Source organism: Tympanuchus pallidicinctus, unplaced genomic scaffold (genome assembly GCF_026119805.1).
Source record: "Tympanuchus pallidicinctus isolate F22 unplaced genomic scaffold, pur_lepc_1.0 scaffold27, whole genome shotgun sequence".
NCBI classification, from domain to species: Eukaryota; Metazoa; Chordata; class Aves; order Galliformes; family Phasianidae; genus Tympanuchus; species Tympanuchus pallidicinctus.
The window spans coordinates 7179159-7201695 of NW_026294744.1; positions in this window are offsets into that span (position 1 = coordinate 7179159).

Below are 22537 nucleotides of genomic sequence, written 5' to 3' on the forward strand. Positions count from 1 at the left end.
AACATAAAGATTTAAGGAAATGCTTTATAAAAACCAATTCTCTTTAAATCCTTAAGGGACACTAATTACTTTTAATTTCAATGTGTGATGGTCCTTAGCCAAGAGAAGTATGCTGCATGGACTGTAAAGCATTTTTATATCATATAGCATTTAACAGAGCATGCCTGAAGTTAGCTGAGCTGCTTCCCTGGTTCTCTGATCTCTATTATCCTTCACCATGATTAAACATGCAGTGCCTCACTGCCTGATCTTGAAGGGCATTTAGGAAAGTTAACTGAACTTTGCTTCCTTATCTGCCGGAGTTGTTATGTTTCCCTCTGTGCTTGCTGTATCAACTTAGCAGCTGAGCATCACTCTGCCTAGGGAAGGTCAGAAGGTAGTTGTGGCCATGCAGATGCTGTGTCTTTTTTGCTGTTTCCACTGCAGAAAGATCAGCTCCAGTGAGAACTGTCATGACAGTTGTGAGTAGCCAGGAGTCGTTGCTCTGGGGGTTACTTTCCAAGTCATTCATGAGGCTGATGTAAATTACTCTCCCCTCTTCAGAAAGAGCCTCACTTTCTCTCTAGAAAGATGTGATGATGGTAGTTTTCCAACCTCCTCTTATCTCCTCCACAAATCAGCAACTGGAGAGCAAAGCTTGGGAATTTGCTGGCTCTGCTTGGATTTGAACCTCATTGAATTCAAGGTCAGCCCATCCTTCCATTTCTTCTAGGAAGCCAGTGTTTTTGCCATGTTTTCACGTTGGTGGCATTCCTGCTCCCTTCTTAGCACAGTTCTATATGAAATGGAATAGCTAGATATTCACAGCTAAGGAGAGAGATGAACATGTATATTTGAGCATAAAATAAAATTAACAATACAACCATATTATTTCAGCATTAGAGCAGCCTCTCACTACATTTGCATTCCTGGAAAGCTGCTGTTGCTGTTCTTGAACACTCAAGCATCGTATTTTTTAAACCTTCAGTCTGTCTATTGCTTGGGTAGCAACCTGTTCTTCGTTTCTGTGAGGAAATCTTTCAAGATATTGTGGATACTACCGGAAATAAACAGCCACATTCATAAACTGCTTACTGTGTACCTTTATGAGTGTTGTGCATGTTTCTGTATGCGCTTTCACTTAAATGAGTTTTTGGAAATAAGCACAGGCTTTAGTTGTGAAACTTAGGCATAGAATCTGGAAAATGTTCTCATTCATGCCTATAAATTGGTCTGGACATCTTCCCATTTTCAGACATCCCTGCTTTTGGTGAAGCATCTGTAGCACCTATTGGTGAAGCAACTCTGTGAAGCACCCGACTCTGCTGAAGGGATGGATCTCATATGGTCTGGTTCATTCAGACTGATTGTTTTGAAACTTCTGAGGCTAATCCTGTTTCAGACCAGAAATGAGCACACAGAAATACGTATCCAAATACTGCAATTTTATATAGGGGGAATGTGTCGATGCCTTTTTACAAGTAGATAAAGAGCATAAAGTAATTTTGCACTGACCTTAAACTGCCTAAGGTTCTTAGTTTCACTGAAATGTGATTCCATCCTGAAAACAGTTTTTTATTTTTCCATTCAGCCTCATTTAAGTGACTTAAATGTCTCCTGCCTTCTCCTGTTGCAGGACCAATTAGACCTACACATGTGATTAAGTTCATGGAAGTACATAAGCAGTACCAATAACACCAGGAAAAATGTCTGATAAAGGATAAGCAGCTACTGGTAGGCTAAGGATATGAATGTTGTTTTGCTTCACAGTGTCTGTGATTAAATGATTGCTATTTAAAAACAAGGAAAGATTTATATTTAATCAGTGGGATAAATAATAATGCCCCCTCTGTAACCAGTAGTAAAATGGGACTTTTGCTATTCTTCTCAGTGAACTTCAATCTTGCTCATAAGCTCAGCACAGATTATGATGTTAAAATTTGCAGAGACCCAAAATATCTTTGTCACAGTAATGGCTTCCAGTTGCTCTTCAGCCTAAATAGGATCTGAAGCCGTGACCAGCAGATGAAAGTCTCTCTCTGCCATTTTCAACCCTGTAACCCACCTAGCCAATTTCAGCGTTTATTTTTCAGAAATTAATTTTTTTAAAAAGCAATTGTTTTTGCAAGCAGCCCTTTGAATTCTGTTCCCAGTGGCATTTTAGAGCATTACTGCAAATTGTTCAATTTATATGCATAGTCAAGCCTACATTGTTATTCCCACATTCTACTAAGGCAGGAAGAGGAAAAAAAAAAACACTCAAAAGAAAGAGCAAAAAAAAAAAACCCAACCAAAGATAAAATTAGACCACTCTTCCAGAAAAATATTTTTCACCATGCTCAAAATAAACCTAAAACTCCTTCGTCAATGTGATCTTTTTTGGAAAGTCATTGTAAGCAAGGATTCAAGTGACTGCAGTAAAGCCCAAAAGATACACTGCATTATGAACACTAATTAATGCAAGTATTAATGTTTTTGGCTGTAGATAAGATGATCCAGCATTTTTAAAAATTAATAAAAACAATTACAGAGACTTATACACATACCTGAACGTGTTCCAACTTAGCTGCTAATTATTCACAGAATAATTGGCTGCTCATTCATATCCTATGAGTTTCAGAGCCTTTTAACTACGTAGGTATTACTTTCTTTTATGCACTGTTTTGTGGTTCATGCTTCTGATGGGAAAGATGAAGTAATGCCAGCGTGGTTAGCCTCAGAAAAGACACAAGGCATGGGACCGTCCCTCCGGCAACCATCAACTACTTGAGGAGTTTGTTGTTCTTCCCATGTTCTGTGTCTGACCCTCTGGAAACATCCAGGTATAAAACTGCATCTTAAAGCTGCAATTCCCCATTCTCCTCATTTTAATCCACTTCGTTGCTGTCAGGAGTGCTGAGATGATAATTCAAATTCAGAAACATGCTACTAACGAAAGCAACAAGAACGTATGTGGTTGTGGAGCTGAGAGTTGTAAGTCATTATTATGCACACTCCAAACATTGGTCAGATTTACTGGTCAACAAACTTGAAACTATTACTGGTGGCTTTCTCAAATGCACTTACAGAAATGCTGGAACGCTGGAGAAAATCCATTCCAAATTGCAGAGACAAAACCCCTTCACTTCAGCTCAGAGAAAGGGGAAGTTAGATGCTTTTGGCTTGAAGTACTTGAGCTGGCTGAGACCAGTGATAAGACATAAAATAAAATGACAGGAGGAGTCTGAGGGAGTAAGACCTGCAGCTGTGCCCACAGAAGAGCTGTTCCAGCAGCATGCTCTGCATCTTCTTCCTGTTTGTTAAGTATGGAGAAGCACAGATCTCTCAAAAGGAATGGGTCCCACTGTGGGCTTTGGAGATAGAGAAGCTGCTGGTTGCTTGCATCTGGTTTGCATTTTGGTTTGTCCCTGCAAGTTTTGCCTGTGGCCTGCAAAAGACCTGAGCAAGGTGTATAGCTGGCTGCCTGATGTTTACCTGGAGTAAAAGGGCATCAGCTATAAAGTGCTTTTTTCTTCATTGTGCTCTGTTTTATAATTTGAGAAAGCTCTTTGCTGGGAGGCAGTTTTAAATTACTTTTTTGCTGGCTTTTCTGATTTAGTTTACTTAGAGAAACTAGCTATTAATTACAAGTTGGTAAGGTCTCACATGAGGTCTGGACCAGCTGCTCCACAGACAGATAAGCTGCCGGTTGATAATGGCTCTTGGCTTCTGCTGACCTGGGCTGGATTTGGGCCGTTGCTTTGTTCTGTAATGAGCAATCCCACAAGCCATCCAGTCTCCAAAACTATGCTCTTTAAATTTTAAAAGTGCACTTCTAAGACCTAGCTCACGTTGTTTATGGAGCTAATTGCCCTCAAGTTCACCTTGGGCCTAATTGGCTTACTGGCTTAATTAACAAAATGCTTATTAATGTCTAGTGGTAATTAATTTTCAAGGGATTATTTTCTATTAAGATCATGAGTACATTATTAATGTTGTGCAACTGTGACTGAAAAACCAACGGGTATGGGGTGTGGAGTTTTTTCTTTTATGTACACAGCAAAATTTATTTATTTGGTCACGTTGTGCTGATTTGCCCTGTAGTTATGTTAATTAGCATCTGCATAAAACCAAGAACTGTACGCTGAGATTAGGGTCACTTTGGAAACAGTGGCATGATAGCTTTTACTGGGCTTGCATAAATCATAATGGGTTGAAGGAGCAAATAAAAGGTGTTTGATAACATGGTGTCTTACTAACAAAAGATATCTTTCTGAATGGCAATGAGCCTACATTTTACAAAGTCAAGTGAATTGACTTGGTATTTTAATATGTGTACATGCATGAAAATTGGAATATGGACAATAGATCCCAAACCTAGCTGTAATCCATTAGCTCATTTCATAATGCCACAGCTCTTTCATATTTCATTTGTGTGCCTTATTCCCATACAGAAAATCTGGGAGTACTGGGAAGGGCCAAGCACCCCTCTAGCCCAATGTCAGTACTAAGTGCTTAGAGGAACAATGTAAACATAGGGTAAGTTACAAAGACAGAACCTCCTTGGACACAAATTCTTTGCTTTCAGCCACCTGTGGCTTTCAGGACTTTCTGAAGAAAGAGTGTGTGATAGCCAGCACTCATTGACAGGTTTTTCTTTTGTGAGTTTTGTCTGTTTTGAACACATTTATACCTTGTGTAGTTGCACATCCCGTGGCAGTGAGCTCCCCAACGTATGATGGCTTGAAAAATTCTGCCTTTCCTTTCTTCTAAAACATTTATGTGCTATTTCTTTTTAATGCTCTCTAGTTCTTTGTTCCAAGAAACTATGACTCGTTCACCTCCAAGCAGTTTGGGACTGCAAAGGAATCTTTGCTAGCAGCACACCGGCTTCTTCTCTTTCATACTTGAAGAATCCCAGCTACTCAAACCTCGCACTTACCATACTTCTCCACATCCTTGGTGCTTTAAGTTTGAAAAAGTTTACTAGGATGTATGAGAAAAGTGTTAAAATTGGAAGGAGGCAGATGCAAGTTTTGATTTAGAGACTCCCTGAGCAGCAGATTGCCAGGTGAGATGAAGTACCGGTCCTTCTCCTGGTTTTCACATTATCTGCTATTTATCATTCACACAGGCAGGGTCCTCGGCTGGAAGGACCTTTGCTTCCAGTGTGCCAGTTTGATGTTTTGCTGTGTTTCTTGACCTTGTACTGGTTCTACAGAGTCTCTCTCACACTTCTTTTTCTTGATATATTTGGAACAGTTTGTATCATATTCTTTAATACTCTCTTCCCCCAGCCTTATTATAATTGTATATGCCTTTCTTCAGTTTTCTTGTTTGTACATGAAACAAGCTTTCATGTTTTCAGATATAATATTCTACATCTGCTGTCTTCTTTACTCTGCATTCTACTGTGACAGTTCTTCTCTGGGGGAGGTGGGAGGAAGTTGCTTTGTTGGTGGGTTTTTTGGTGGTTTTTGTTAAGTGGTGTAAATTTTTGGTGTTTGTTAGTAAGGATCCTGCCAATAGACTGAAAAATCTTTTTGACCCTCACTAAAGAACAAATTTCTTCACCTTTGCTTTGCAAGAGTGAAACAAAACAAAACCAGTATGTTTTGTTTTCTTGTTCACTGTTTGTGTGGCATTTTCGCAGCTGAATCAGCTGTATCTGGAATCATGTCTCAAAGCTTGGGAAACGTGGGAGTAGATATGAGAAGACAGGAGTTCACACCTCCTGAGATCCACCACCACCATTAAGTAAGTTCACATAAGATCCACTGATCTCTCCTGAACAGCTGGTGAGAGGCTGATGAGCTGCTCAGGCTCTGTGCCAGCAGGAGTGCATCACCCCCTTAGCATCTTCTGTAGCAAATTCTGCTAGCTAGTGGAGGATACTGGCAGTGGGCTGCATCTCCACCACATATCTATCTCTAGCACCATGGAGCTGTGGACACCTATTTTGTTCCATGTTTTGTTACTAAAATACACCATAATAATAACAATAACAATAGTATCAGCAGTTTCTTGTCAGTGATAAGAAGTGCCACCTGTGAGTTAACATGAAATATGTTAATCACCTTTCCACACCAGGCAAACATTTGCATTTAATTTTGTTCTACAGTTTCATAATAAAAGCTTAATTTTACTCCCTCCCCTTGTACAAAGCATACACTATTAAATAACCAAGAGCAATCATCCAAGTACGAATGCAATAGAAAGCTCTGTACACATTTATTATGCAAACATGAAAGGGAAGGTTTAATATAAACTCCACTGCAAAATAAGGCAAATATATTCAGCTTGCATGTAATTGCATTTACATTTTATAACTTAACTGGTACTGTGAGACACATACTATGAATGAGTCACTGACTTTTACATACCATCCCATTATTATTAATAACTTCTATTTCTATAATGTCTTCCATCTCAATTGGTCTCAGGCAATGAATGTGTTCCCAATGTACATGTTGGGAAGACTGCTGCTGTAAGGACACGACACTGCAGTTGTCTTGCTTGGCACAGTAACTTTTAGGGGCAAGAAGCAAACCACACAGTAATGCTGTGTGGTTTAAACTGCAGGAGTATGTGTGGCAATGCATTATCATTTGGCCTGGTATCTTGGTGAAGTGCTGCTTCAGACAGTATCCTTATTAATTACCAAGCAATCCTTGCATGTTATCTGGGTGGGAAATGTTGCACTAACACACGAGTACAGCAGCCAGTCAGAGCAGTGAGTTTGTTGCAATAGGTGCCCAAGGGAACAGAGCCCTCACATACAGGTTGCCTTGGGAGAGGGCTCCCTCATCCCTGTCTCCTGGTCCAGGAATGGTGCACATCTGTTTTCCTGAGCCATGTACACAGGCAGCTGACGCCTCATAGCTCACCACCAGTTTTCTTCTCTTTGCTCAGTTGGATTCTGTTGGTTGAGGCATGACCAGCCTTGCTGATCTCAAGGTAAGCCCTGTCCCTTCATTCCTCTCACAGCCTCATCTCTCCCATGTAGTTCTTGCACGCAGGTGGGCTTTGGGATCCCACGATGGTCTAGAGAGGGTCTGTGGGTTTGTCATTCCCCTCATGCGAATTACAATCTGAAGCAGGGCATGCTAATTTTATGGTAATTTGCTCTTGCTGCCTCTGTACACAGTTGAAAACCACAGCTATCATAAGTATCTGTTAAAAAATACAGACATCTGGGCAGAAGAGAAATACAATGTTCCAGAATTACTGCAGAAGTATCTCACTGCTGAGCAAACCCTTTAAATGTTTTTCCTGATCAGTCTAAGCACAAAAATGGACGGTCTGTTGCTGTAAAGCAGGTCTCATTATCAGGCTGCATAAACAACACTCACTGCTTATTTCCTAGGAAATGAAATGCATGAGGTATAATGCACAATCCTTTGGGTTCCTTTCATTCAAGTGCTTGTATCCAGAAATGATGGAAAAGGGCAATGACAAAATGTCATCTTTATCGCTGAATTAAGTTCTCCAGGACACAGACTGCCCCTTATTTTTACTACGGCAAGATTCAGTGTGAAGAAACACTGGCTTCTGTTTTAACAGAAATAAATCAGGGTAACCATATGCTGAATGCCAGCAGTACTGCAACAAGCATTTTGTATCTGTACATCTGGTGAGTGCTAAAGCTATTTTTTCCTTGGCCTCTAAATAGAGCAGCACATGCATGCAAACTCCTAAAAGGCAGCTAGGAATTAGCAGCACTTGCTGTCCGGGCTGTGAAAAGTGTTACAGCTGAAAAAGGCAATTGTTTGCTTGTAGTGCTGCAGCAAGAAGGCTTGGCAGCTTGCTGGAGATTGCATAGGAAGACTCTAATTGCTCCATTTCTTCTTCTTTTGTTGGGTGTTTTCCCTCTCACAAAGCCTTCTTTTTCCTTCCTCAGCTCCTCCAGGAGCATAGCAGGCACCGCATACATCCTGCCAGGGCCGTGGGGTGGAAGTGGCATGTGGCAGGCAGGCCCAGCTAACACTACTGTGGACCATGATAAAATGAGGGCATCTCCTTGATCAGAGAGCACAGGGTAATCCAGATTGTCCTCGACGGGCTCTATAGTGAGGCCCAGAGTCTTCCTCATAGGTCTCTGCTGATCAGTAATCAAAGATGTATGCAATGAGGCAATAATGCTAGTTGAAGGAAAATAGCTGAATTCTGCTCTTGTGTGTCTCTCCTGTAGTAGTGGTACAGAAAAAGAGGGTATGCAATGTAGGTATCCTTAACAGTGCTGCACTCATTGGGTCTAAATCTTGTGTGAGAAGTCAGGAGGTCCTTAACTGTTGTCCAGTGTGAGCAGAAACTGGAGAAGATGCTGTTGTGTGAATAGCCATGTCCTCTATTCCCGGCCCCCAGCTCCTAGAGAAACAGGGTGTGCTTTGCAGAGCAGACACAACTGTGCTATAACCATGCTTGCAATTCATGCTATTGTTCTTGGCCTAAAAAACAAGTGGTACATGAAGCAGTGCTTTCCAGATGTAAAACCATAAAACATTTGCCTTTACTTTACAGAACAAAGTTGTGCTGAGTCGATGTCAGGAAGAAACACTGTAACTAGTTCCCTGACACCCCTGTCTTTTCTGCCTGAGAGGTCTGTGCTGTTAGACACAATAAAGGAAAAAAAGGTGTAAAACTGAAGCCTGTATTTTGGGCTTTATGGGCTGCGCAGGATTTACAGAAATGAATCCCACAGCAAAAAGAATCTCTTGGTTCAGTTTCCCTGTAGTCATAAATGTAAGTATAAGAATCTGAATGACCTTCTTGATGAAAACTTCTTTGAATGTCTTCTTGGTGTGGAGAATCAGCTGCAACCAGGGAATGAGAGGAGACATTGAAGTGTAAAGAGGGTTTTAATTTTGTTTGCCTTTTTTTACAGAGGACATTTGATATTCTTCAAGAAGTTATACTTGTTTCTTCATTTGAAATAAGGCTCTGGTTTGGTTTTTCATCTTAATTTATGTGATTGCCTTTGCTTATGCCAGAGAAATTTAACCATAGTAGCAGTGAGAGTCAGCTATTTTGACTGGTAGAGTAACAGAGTACCCACATAAGAACCACAAAGGATTTCACAAACATTAAAAAGCTGCACTTCTCAGTATCTGGGAGAGAAAAGCTATTATTTTCCACATTTTACAAAGAGCAGAAGCTGAAATGAATGGTTTTATGGATATGTCTCCTTAGGATTAAACATATTTTTGCAGAGCACCTCAGAATTTCAGTAAGTTGTTGCAGTATGAGGGTCTTTTAGGCACTGGAGCTGAACATACTGTTTTTAGGTGTAGTAGAGTATTAATCTCATAGATGTCTGGCTTTACTTGCACAAAACATTAGAAGCTTATGTCTGAAGCTGTGCACCTGGTCAGTAGAAGACCTTGACAGGAAACCCAGATCTTTTTTCAGAATCTCTCTAAACCTTCATTTGTTCATTTTGACCTTACTGATGAGCTTAACAGACCATTTAGGCAGGGCTTGTGTTTTGAACTAATCTGTCAGGTTAGACAGGGAAAGATGTTTTCACAAGGCTGATCTGTTAACACTGTGTTGCTTACTTGAATGGGGGCATGCCCCTCAAATCAAGTTCCTCCCTTCTCAAATGTTAAGAAAGGATGAGAAAATGCGAATAAGTCCTGAAATATTCTTTTCACCACTGCACTTTACTCCATCTAATTTCCTTCTGAGCAAATCTACCTGGCAGCTTTTCAGTTGTCACTGCTAGCTTTGTTAAAGATGCCACCATATGCCAAGAATATCATCCTAAAAACATCTTAGTTGGCCAGGGCTGATACTGCTGCCAGTGCTGGGGGTTCCTAACTCCTTCTGATAAAAGCTGCTGGTTTATGGAACTGTGGACTTCGGGCTTGTCATGATATTGGCAGTATGAACATAGTGGGATGGAGCCAACAGAAAAGAAGAGGATGGATCATATAGTGGCTGATACAGTATGTATAGTGGAGAGCAAGAGATCAAAAAGAAGAGAAGGGAGAAGTAGAAGCAAAATCTTCCGCAGCGCCCTGGATGTTTTTTGCATGCCTCCAGAACAGTATATATTCCAAAACAAATAAAATTGGACATGTTGTCAAACTGAGCTGCTTACATTTCCAGCATCTTAGAAAAAGGGCTTCCTCAGTGCGCGCTAAGGGCTATGTTCAAACTTGCACCATTCTGTACTCAGCCTCCATATGTTGAATATTTTATTTGAGATTTGATTTACTTATTGAGGAAGTAGACTAAAAAAGCTCCCAGTGTGTTGCCTCTAGTTACTAATTTAAATTGAGATTAGAGCAGGAGACTATCCAACACCATTAGTTTGCTTTAAAACTTGCTGCATCTGGCACTGTCTCCTGGCTGGTGCTAGTACTCTCTTAAATTGAAGAGAAAAGCCTAAGAGACTTTCTACATCTGGCGCAGAAGTAAGCTGGCAGTTGGATTTTCCTGTGTGGATGCTGAATTTGCGATGGGGTTAACATTTCTAAAGTTACAGAAAGGCATCTTCTGTCCCCCTTTTTTCACATTTGCTTGAAGTTCTTCCTCTCTGTAGCAGGTGTATATTTGTGTGTATATTTCCTGTAGGATGACCTCTGAAGGACTCCTTGAAGTGGCACCAGTGACTAGCAGATACAGCCTGGATGTATTTCTGTCACTCTCTATCTTGAAGCACAGAGGACAAGGCTGTATGTTCACATTTAAATTCAAGGCACTCTGGAGGAAGGTGGAAAGGAAACCAAACAACCTTGTGAGTGATGGTAGGTTGCTGACATTGCCATAATGATCATCCCAGGTTTTAGGACTCTCAGGAGTTACCCTGCGAAAAGGGCCATCCGAAGCTGGGAAACTTAGGACTGTCCTGTTATTACCCAGGGCACACAAGATGAGCTCCACTTAGAAACATCTGAGCACAGTGTATGTGTGTCCACTAAAGGTTATTCTTCAGTCGAGTCACCCTGATCAGAAACGTGTTGCTGAATTAAAATCAGTAAGGGTAAGGCCTTCCGAGAAGCCTGTAAAAACTTGTCTGAACGGCAAACTGCAGTAAAATATTACTGTACCCAAGTGCACTAAGAGCTACATTATTAAAAAATAAGATGAAATTTTATTAGGGAAAAGTAAGGCCATGAGTTAGTGAGGTAAAACAAAGCAGAAAGAATATTCTTTTTTATCAGAAGAAAGCAACACAAATCAGAATGAAAAAAAAACAAACACCAAACAGTCAATTCTTGGAAATTTCAAGTTATCACTATGCGGAAAACCACAGGCTTTTAAATATTAGGAGAAACTGCAATAATACCTGGTCTGAAAATACAGGCATCTGACACATGAGTTGAAGAAAAGTGTCACAGCTTAGCAATCTCAGCCAAACAGTTCTATCTACAGGAATGCATTGGTTCATTAACTCACAAGCTCGTTTATTAAAGTATATTTCCTAGTTTTTAAGTTCAGTTAAATAAACCATGTGACTGAACTTGTCAATGGAAAAGAAGTTTTAGCCTCACTATTTTTCCTTTGCTAGTTGGATGACCTTGAATGCGTCTTCTGTTCAGGTTTCCTGGACTCATTTCAGCATTTGTAGCTTTCTGTTCCCATATGGTTGTCAGCTCAGGCTCATAAAAAAAAATCTCCATTTATAGAATCAACATGAATTCCTTTTCAAGGATAAATGTTTCTGATATGGGATTCATATCCTCCGTGACACAAACCCTATTTGGTAGCAGATTTTCACACTCCTCAGCACTGCCAGAGTCTAAAAGTCGTTTCTCTCTGGATACCTTGCTATCTTACTCCGTGTTGCTGATTTTGTTTTCCTTTGCACCTGTTGAGAGGTCAGGTTTGTATGTAAAAACTTGCAGGGGAGTAAAAGATTCTGGTAAAGACTTCTAATAATTCTTTGCTCACTTACTGCATTTACTTCATACAGTGGTTGGTGTATTTTATTGGATTTTACTTTCCCGAGAACATCTTAATTTTCACAGCCTCTCTGTACCTTACTGGTACTTTGCTACCTGAAGAAAGGACAAGATCATTGCACTTCCAGATAATCTTGTTTTTTCTACAAGTAGCAGAATTTTTCTCTGAACATTTTGATGCCTCTTCAAGAATTGCTTTTTTCCCCTGTTTCTATTTTTCAACTTAATTTTTGAGGTTCTCAGCCAACAGGATTTTTGTCATCTTTTCTACTCATGGCTTATCTCATAAACGGTCGGTGGATGTGAGATTCTAAAGAAATTCTGCAATAATTTTAAAATACATTTTCAAGCTTAATCTGGTGATCTCTCTGGGAAATCAAATAGTAAAATAGAGGAACTAAAAGTATATGGTGATTCCAGAGCAGTTTAGTGATAAAATATCTCACCTAGTCTAAACCAGCTACATTTCAGTTATTCATATTCATTTCCTTTATAATCAGTGGGCCATTTTAAGGACTGATTAATTCAAACTTTTTATGGATTTTTCATTTATTCATTCATTTGCTTAATATATCGAAGACATTTTATTTTATCCTCTGTTGCAGGAAAGGGAATCCAAACAGCTTCTTTAATTGACCAAAGCTGGGTGAGATGAACTGTATGTGCTACATAGTGTTACATCATTTTTCTTTCAGATATAAAGATTTTAATAACAGGAGCTTGAATGGATTTCTGGATTTCTCCTACTGGGAAATTTGTGATGAATTTGCTTAGAATACTCAATGCTTTTTTTTTCATCCATTCTCAGCAAAACAGATGGCATATAAGACTGCTCATTTTGCTCTGGGAATCCCAATCATTCATGTTACTCCTGATGCATTTAAGTTTTATCCTTTATAGACATTCCTTTCACAACAACAAAAGAGGTGATATAGCTTTCCTTGAATGTATTAACACCTTTGCATCAAAATAGGGATCTCATCATGCATTTTTCAAATTTTTGCCAACCTTTTTTTTCTAGATTCATAAAAAACATTAGCTAGGGAAAGATCTGTGTGTGCTGTTTCATCACGTCTTTTACCAGCAGGGCTCTGGATGCACAGTATGGGCTTTGCTGCTTGGATATGTAAGAATCAGCAGTAGTAGACTGTCATCTAGTCCGAGCAGGTGCTGGAGGAGGCATGGGCTGGCACTGAGTGTCATAGGTAGGTTCCAATAGCTTATTCATTGATCAGCTCTGGCTCCCAGGCTCCTATTACAGATGAAATAGACTTCAGGAGAATCTGTCTCCTGAGCCTTGACAGTAGCTTGTTCTTCTGATAGCACTTTTCCCAGTTTCAGTTTTTACTCATCTTTACATCCTTGATCACTTGTTCCTAGTCTCTCTCAGGGTCTAGGAGTTCTGTTGTCTTGCATAAGTGGGAATATGTGAAATAGATGCACATTTTCAACTAAACAACCGTAGAGAAGTAGACAAGTCCAAAAAAAACAGTCCTGTGTTCCCATCTTGATTCCTATTCCCTCAGTACACATTATGTGTATCGTCTACTGTTTCGTTCCACTGTTTGATCACATTTCCATTCTCCATGCACAAATACCACTAATTCCCATCTAAAGGGAAGCATTTCTCAGCTTTGTCCTAAATTGCTTCCTCTATTGCCACTCTTTCCATCCTCCAAAGTTTTGCCTTTTGTCCATTTTGGGAAGCCCACTGCTTCCAGTCTTTGTGCCATTCAAATGGCACAGCCTACAAGAGGGATGATCTTGCAGCTAGTGGTTCTCTTTAGTGCCACAGGAGGAACACAGACACAGGAGAGAGAGTCCTGAGTATACTCAATGCACAGAAAACCCATGGAGAATCTAGCTGGTAGCCCAAATGTGCTGAGACTTGCTGAGAGAGGCTTGAATGCAGTGAGAACCAGGTAGTACTTTTTACAGGGGTATCACAGGAGACGTCTTGCACACTAGAACACAGCCACTCAAATTTCATCTTACTGCAGAGCAAAAAGGCATTCAATCTTTGCAATGAACCACTATGAGAGTTCTTTTAAAACAGAGAAACGGCGTACGTCTTCATAAACCCATATTAAAAAAGAAACTTGTTACTGTTTAAGCTTTCAAAAATAGTGTCCTGAAGTATTATGTCGCCTTTCAGCTGACTGGCAAGGGTACAGAAAACAAAGCACTAGAAATGCACGGCCTTACTACATACATTTTTTTACCAGCTTAGTCAGTTACGACTTCACATTTTCTGAACTCCTGTGCTTCTGATTACCTCCTGCATTATCATGCAACGCCTTGCTAAGGAATCAGTGGAAAATAGTAAGCTCCTGTGAGACATAAATCTGTAGGTGACCTTTGGAAAGCTCTTGACCAAGAGTGTCTTGGGAATTGAGAACCTTAAGGCAGCAGAATTTAATTGCAACTCTTAATACTTCAGAAACTATTTTTAGTGGTTGCAGAAGAAAAACTATTTATTAAAGTGAAAGACGTTGAGAAATCAGAATGAGTGCAGTGGAGGGCTACAGGGATGGTTGGGAGCTGGAACACTTGATCTGTGAGAAGGCTGGGATTCTTCAGCCAGGAGAAGTGATGGCTTCAGGGAAACTACTATCAGCCTCCCTGGTGCTGGAGAGAGGTTATGCAGAAGACAGAATCATGCTCCTTATACAGGTGTTTAGAAGGAGGCCAAGAGACAATGATCATAACTTGACAGCAATAAAATTCTGACATAAAACGAAAAAAAATCACTATGATGACAAGACCAGGTTTTCCAGAGATCTTGTGAGTATTTGTCTTTGGAGACATCTCAGTCCCAACTGGAAGAGCCAGTGCTACTTGGTCTTATATCACTGTTGATCCTGCTTTGGGCAGAGGCTGGACCCCCATGATACTTTCTAGTCTGACTGATTCTGTGGTTTTGTGAAAATGTACAAAAAATGCAGATTCGTGTTCCACTTGAAGTGTATAAAAATGTACTTGATATAGCAGGTATAGATTTTACTTCCTATTTGAAAGGAGATTGTGGCAAGATGGATGTTGGCCTCTTCTGCCCGGTTACTAGCAACAGGACAAGAGGGAGCGGCCTCAAGTCGCACCAGGGGAGATTCAGGTTGGATATTAGAGAGAATTTGTCAGAAAGAGTGGTGAGGCATTGGAACAGGCTGCCAGAGGACTGGTGGGGTCACTGTCCCTTGAGGTGTTTAAGAAAGGGCAGATGTGGTACTCACGGACATGGTTTAGTGGGCGATATTGGTGGTAGGTGAGTGGTGGAACTAGGTGATCTTAGAGGTCTTTTCCAACCTTAATGATTTCCAGCCTAATTATTATGATAATTTAGGAAATTATTTTCCTCATTTTTAATCTTGAGTCAGGCAGAGTTTTGGCCATGCTGAGTCTTTGCTGTGACGTCTGTAATATCCAAAATTGTTATGAATCTTACAAGGCTGCTGGAATGTTAACAGTGTTGTTAGACATGTACACTTTAGTAGGCGGTACTACATTTTAATATAATATAAAGAGATCTTTATAATCATTAAAGGAATAAAAAGGAAAGTTTATCTGCTCTTTAAATAACAGCTTTCTAAACTTCTCACTTTCCCATTTTTCTCCAAAAAATATGAGAAATCCAAATCAATAGCTGATTTCCTAGATGCTGTGGAAAGAGATCCTTACCACGGAGATATAAAGCTGCACTTGAATTATACCTTAAAAATAAAAAATGGCAGCCTCATCAGCTTGTTTGCTGTGGCATTCAAACTGAAGTTGCAGCTTCCATTTCTTGTTGATAGGAAACTGTTGGAGGGGGAGAACTTCTGTGCTAATAGATGAAATTCCTGTCAGTCACACCGGAGCATTAGGAAATATTATGAGATTTTGATGAAATCTGCCAAAAAGTGTATGCTATCATATTCTAAATACTCAGGTATCTTTAGTAGTGCATTCCAGAGATTTTAAAATGCTGACTCCATTAGAAAACAAAAACATATGAATAGATATTTTCAGTGCAGTCACATTTCCTGAATGAAAGAGTTGTCACAAAACATTCATTCCACTTTTGTGCATTTTTTTGTATTGAAAGACTAATAATTTGTATGCTAAAACTAGACTGCCTTAATTATGTATGCTGTGTATTCATTAGACCCCAGAGGAAAGGGGGAAGGCCATGTGATCAGTTATCTCATTACCATGCGTAAAACGATAACGACATTAGCAATGGCCAGGCACCAAATCGAAGCAAGATTATTGTAACTCAAGGCAGAGAATACCACTGGAGTGTTTCGGTGCCTAATGCTTTTCACTGAACTTTACAGGCAGAACAACTGCAGTGAGCATGACAGCCTCCAAGGCATCTCCAAAGTGGGGCTATTGTAGGAGAGTATCGCATCTGTGCTTGTAGTGCTTCACAGCTGAGGAAATGGCTCTGGAGCAGGTGGGCTGTTTCAATTATGCAGTGGCTATGAAATACCCAGGGGGTGCTGCAGGATCTGGTTTTGGTCAATGAGGACTGCACTGGTACAAATTTCAGAACATCCAGATCATTTCAAAAATGTGAAGGTTTAGAATATAATAGATTTCTGGTCATATTGTGGCAAAGTGATAGAGTGCTGCAAGAACCAGAAGCTGTTGGGTGGCTTCTCAAAATCACCTAAGGTGTTTCTACGGATGTGCCATTGCTGATAGTTATTTAATCCTTCAGCAGTTGGGAATGCACTGAAATGTTTGGACAGGTAGTATATCACAAGAGTGGCTGGAGCTAAGTTAGGTTTTAGATTACTTCAGGTGTTGGTCAAGTTATTACTTGACAGTAACGTGGCCACATGCTTTTTACATTCTCACTGCACGACCATACTCATCCCAAAACATGGCAGCAAATAACGACTTTCAAGAATGAGTTTGGGCCTATAAGCGTATCAGCTCAATAGCATGTGAGACTTTATCCTAGAACCATAACAACACAGAATGTTGAGAGTTGGAATGGACCTGCAGGGATCATTGACTCCAACTCCTGGCTCCACACAGTACCACTCCAGAGCCAAATGTCACTCAAAACCCTGCATCTGACAGCGCTGTCCAAATGCACCCTGAACTCCGGCACTTGTTGCCGTGCCCACAGCCCTGTGCATCCCGTTCCATGCCCAGCGCCCTGTGCTGCAGCCCCTGTCCCTGACCCCCAGCTGCCCTCCCCTGACAGCTCCATGCCGTTCCCTCGGCCCTGTCGCTGTCACACAGTAGAGCTCAGCGCTGCCCCTCCGCTCCCGGTGAGGAGCTGCAGCCACCATCAGGCCTCCTTCAGCTCCTCTGCTCTGCGCTGAGCACACCAAGGGGCCTCAGCCATTCTTCATACATCTTGCCCTCCAGACCCTTCCCCAGACCTCTCATCTTCCCAAGTAAATAAATAATACTAAAAAATATTAAAAAAAAAAAAAATCAAAGCAAAACCTGACAAAGTACAAACTCTGATAATTCATATTTTCTTTATGTTGCTAATGTACAAGAACAGGGGAAGCATTTGTATTTGTTCAAGTGAGGTTTAGAATACCTTTAATGGCAATACCTTCTCTTATAGGCTCTTGTACATCCAAAGCAGCAAAGGCAGTTATCCAGTTTTGTATCATTCAGATTAAGGCTTAGCTCTCTCCTGTCCATCCTGTCTGCAGCTGTCAGTCTAGTGTGCAGTGAAAGCTTGCCAAGAATTTTCAATTGGGACCTGTCAGTTAAGATCATAGCAAGGTCTTGTGACTGTCAGTCTCCTTTGGAACAAAACACTGTCTGTTAGTTTCATCTTGCTTTTCTTTCAAGGCTTTGAATTCACTGGAATATAGATATCACTGTTCCGGGCCATATATGTGTGCTGAGAGAGCAGTACATTCTGCTTTCTTCTCCACGACTGGCTAAGCTCACTTAACAAATTCACATTCTGGGGAAATGTGGTTCAAATTATTATTAAGAACAAGCTTTTTAATGCACCAAAGGCGAATTGTATCTGTTTTTATTATGGACAATTTCTCTGTTATGATAAATTGAGTATTAATCATAGTTACAAAGGGAATATCACATTACATCTGTGTAGTCCTCTCTTCATAATAGCAGAGAAAACACATCTCATGAAAATATAATAAACCTCTTCACATTTTTTAAAATATTTGATGCATTCATGATATTGCCAGTAATCTTCTATGACTTCAAAATTGTAGTCTGTTTTTTTGTTTAGTTTTTTGTTTTTCCCCAAAAATATCCCATTGTCCTGCATATTTTGGAGAGAGGAGAAGAGGAGAAGAATTATATTCATTTCCTGCAATTTTTTATATCACTTGGTAAGCTAGGAAATTCAATAAATGAGTAGTTTTCTACCATTTTTTTCTGTCTAATTATCCTATGGAGCTGGGGAATGTATTTAATACCATTGCTTTTTCGTTCTTTTCTTCTGTATAAATACTTTTCTTTTGGGATTTCTGACTTTTTTTTCCTACTTGTTCCTGATGAGTTTGAGATAGAGCTGTCTGTCACTTACAGGCTGAAGAACTCAGGTCATTAGCAAGATCCTTTGATCTTTCTTCAGGCAGAGGTAAGGCAGACACTCCTTTGGAAAGCAGGACGTGACTCTACAGGCATAAAAAGAGGTTATGATAAGCTGGAGGGTATTGATGGAGTAATATCACCACTAATGCTATTAGGGGTGAGGGGCATTTATCTTTTAATGAAACCAATTATCTACTCATTAACTTTTTATGCATTTATTATCCATTCTGTAGACTTTCTGTTTGGTGTTAGGAACACTTTCATTTTCCTTTGAACTATCCAAATGTATATCCTTGCTGCATGCTGCATGTGACTAGAATTTGTCTTTGGAAGCCAGGTATGTGGAGGGTCAGAAAGAATGTTGGGAATTCTGGTAATACCAGCATAGTGGCCTAGGAAGATTGTTTCTTCTGAGAGGCTGAACTGTCTCAAAATTGTACTTAGGTACATTTTACTTTGCATTAAAAGATGCAAATGTGTTAAGATACAATAAGAAAAAAAGACTTGTATTTATTATTATTTTCAACTATACTTAGTCTGTAATGAGTACAAGATTTCCCTGATAGTTCCAGCATGGCTCAGCATGACGAATATGTTCAGGTGCTTTAGAGACTTTGAGAACATTTATCACATTCAGTACTTGCCTTTAGACTTGATTTATTACCATACAACATGCAATAAGCTAGTGCTGCCTGGAAACTCTCTGTAAAACAGAAGTTTTCAATTCTGAAAATTGTTTAGTTAGTTCCTTCTAACTTATGATGGGTGATACTTACCCAAAGTAACTCCTTTCCTCAGGACAAGTGCCACCCCCACCTCTGTTTTGCTTACAGATAAGTCTTTTTCCACATGTGGAAGTTTCTGTTGTGTGCTGGTTTTGCAGTTCTTTTAAAGAACTATGCTGCATCCAGCTGTGATTGCAGTATCCAGTTACAGCTTTCTTTCCACTTAGGTGAATGTTTTGGAAGAGAACATGGAGTTAGTTTTAGTATCTTTGTGGATGTGTGTGCGTATGTGCCTGTACAAATGAACCTAACCTTGCTTGCTCATTTTAGCATCTGTTATTTTCAGTCTTTGCTTTCAGATATAAACACTTAACACTTTCAGTCTTGGTTTTGGGAAAATATTCGTGAAGGTACTTTCAAGCCTGTGGCAAAAAAATTGACTCCTTGAGGACAGATGGGTTCCAACAGTTCAGCATCACTATGATGAAATGTGTCTCAAGAATTACATGTGGCCTTTAGCAAGCTGAATTTATTTATAATATCTCCCAGCTTTTGGATGAGTTCAACATGGCCTTAATTGGCCCTTCCTGCAGTGGCCTCCCTTCCTGTTTTATGGCAGTGTCTTCTGAGAGAGGATAGAGCCTTCCCACTGGGCCAATGTTGAACATCACCTCCTGCTGGCTCTGCCCCTGGTCAGTCTGCAGATTGGAGTCTTGTTCCGGTGCTTCACATATTCAAACTTTCCTCATATCATTAATCAACTTGACTGCCTTAAAAAGATAAAAATAGGCACATCACCCTATGCTACAAAAATGTGAACACTGAACTTTCCAATAATCTTTTGTCCAGCGGGTCAAATCCTTGTTTAGCCATTCAGCCAGTAAAACTTCAGGTGAAAAAAAAAAAAAAAAAAAAAAAGCTGTTATAAATAAACAGCAGAGCTATGTTTTGCCAGCTATCTTGTTGTCTATTTTTGAGATGTCTCTGTGGACAAGGATTTCATTACACTGAGCTGAAATTAAATTTGCTGAAAAATTCAAGAATACAGCTATAAGTCAGCTTCTTTTCAGGATAGGGACTGCTATCTTTGCCCTGGCATGTGGATGCTGCAGCAAAGGATAAAATGTAGCCCAGATATTCCTGCAGCTACTGATACCTCAGAAGGAAGTGATGGCAAGAGGTGCAAGACTGGAAGCTGCTGTGAGTATCCTCACCCTCAGGGCAGCAAACTGCGTTGCTTCCTACCCTTCTCTAGATTTTTGAACCAGTTGCGTCCCTCCTGTCCATCCTCAGGGGATGAGGTGAGAGTAGAAGTTTCCCTTCTCGATTTTTCTCCCTTTTTCACAGGGAACTCTGAAATAAAATTGCCATATTGGCCCCACAAACTTGTAGGGACTGAATGGAAGGGGATGAGTGGTGAATGGACCCTGTGTTGAGCTGCAACTGGTGACTGTCTCTAGAAGAAAGAAAGGAGCCTGCATCGAGAAGTCATTAAGCCAGAGAAGGACAAATAAAAATAAAAGGTATGTGCTTCTGATCCAAGCATCATCTGCTTGGAGATTTCTCTAACAGGGATGCAAATCCTGTTACCATGTGAGAGGGGGCAGATAGATAAAACATTCAGAAATAATTGCACTGCATTTCATTTGCTGTTATTCAAATTATGTTGCCTTAGCCTTTGTGCTCAGTTATCTGATGGCTGCCGAACAAAATGCAGAGCAGTAGGTAAAAAATGCAGGCCCAGCTCCGGAGTAATTTAGCACCTTATATTTATCCGTTGTAGGTTTTCAGAGACAGCAGGGACAGTGACAGCACACAAATCTGAACCCTGGCTATTCCTTTCGGCCAGTGCTACCACCTGAGCTATAGCTGAGTGGTTATGGTACAGGCTTGGTCTTGTGGGGATCTGTTTTCCTGACTAAGTCTCTCAGACCCTTCTCAGTAGTGGCACTGCTGGCAGTGAGCTTCTCTCTCCTCCTTGCCACTAATTTTGTTGTTTCAGTAGCATTGCTTTATTGCTTATTAGCCTGAGCTGAAGGCAAGCACCATTTCAGTACATAGAAAAAATCAAAATCTTAATTAAAAAAGAACCTTGTGGTGAAATCCTGTCCCAACTGTAAACAGCAGGAGGTTAAACCACTGACTTCAAAGCAGCTGGGATTATATCTGTTATCCAACACAACATCAGCTTCCTTCTGCTCTTCCTTCACACAGACAGCTTTGCTTCAGGCTCACTCCTCACATGCCCATGCTCACTGTGATAATGTAAGCCTCGACCAGCTGATTTTTCATCATGTGAAGCGTGGGCAGCTCATGGCCAAATTGTCTCATCCCGTGATTCTGTGCAAGGCCAAGGAGGAATGGTACCTGATGCCTGCCTGACTGCTAGTGCCTGATCACAAGGAAATGCAGGTATTTCCTCCAGTTTTCTCCTCCCTCATGGGAGTCCCAGAACAGCGGGGACTGGAGAAGCTTCCATACCCCTACCTCGATGCAGCCTGTCACTCCTCACAGTGTAGGCAGTCATTTCCCAGTGGCAAAAGCTGGAAATCAGATTGCTGCCCCAGCCTCGTGCTCTAGAGAGCTGGAAGAAGCAGGGGAGGCATGGTGAGTCAGAGCAACTGAGTCACAGCTCTTCCTGGCTTCATGCTACCTGAAGATTACCCTCTGCTCGGAGCTGTGCCCTCAGGCACTTTCTGGCCCCACGTGCACACCTTGCATTTTAATCAGCAATCTGCTCTGCTTCCCTATTGTTTGGTCTTGTGGATTTCTTCAAGAAGAAGATGAAAATATTCTGGGGAGACTGGAGTGAATTCAAAGTGCAGAACAAAGGAAAGCCAAATGTAATTTAACTGAAGAGTTACCTGTGAGAAAATAGTAACTGTGTGATTGCTGTACAGCTTCTGTCTTGTTTAATGCTCTTGAACACTTACACTCTTCAGTATTTTTTCCTCATCTAACTACAGCTTTTATTCTGTGTTTTCTTTTCATTCCCTACCTGTTAACGCTCCTATTCCTCTTTTATTTCCAGTATTTTGATGGAAGAGCATATACTTTTCATTTGAGAAACAATTGCCAGAGAAACTAAGCACCTCTGATGCGGTCGCAGTTGTGCCATGGCAGTACTCTTCCCTGTCACTCCTGTGCTGGCAGCCCCCTCACCACCTCAGATCCTACTTTGGAGCCATCCTAAGCCCCCATTTCCTCAGTGAACAGCAGCTGGCCATTCCCAGTCCCAGGCAACCTCTTGCAGATGGGCTCGCGGTCTGCCAGGCCTCCATTCTTGCAGGTAACTCCACTGGATGTGCTGCTTACAGGTATAACCCTTTGAATGTTCAGGGCCAATGCCTCAATTCTTTTAATCTGTGGTCTCTTTGAAGCTGCAGCTTCTCTCCCCACTCTCAGTAGCAGTCTTTCAGACTT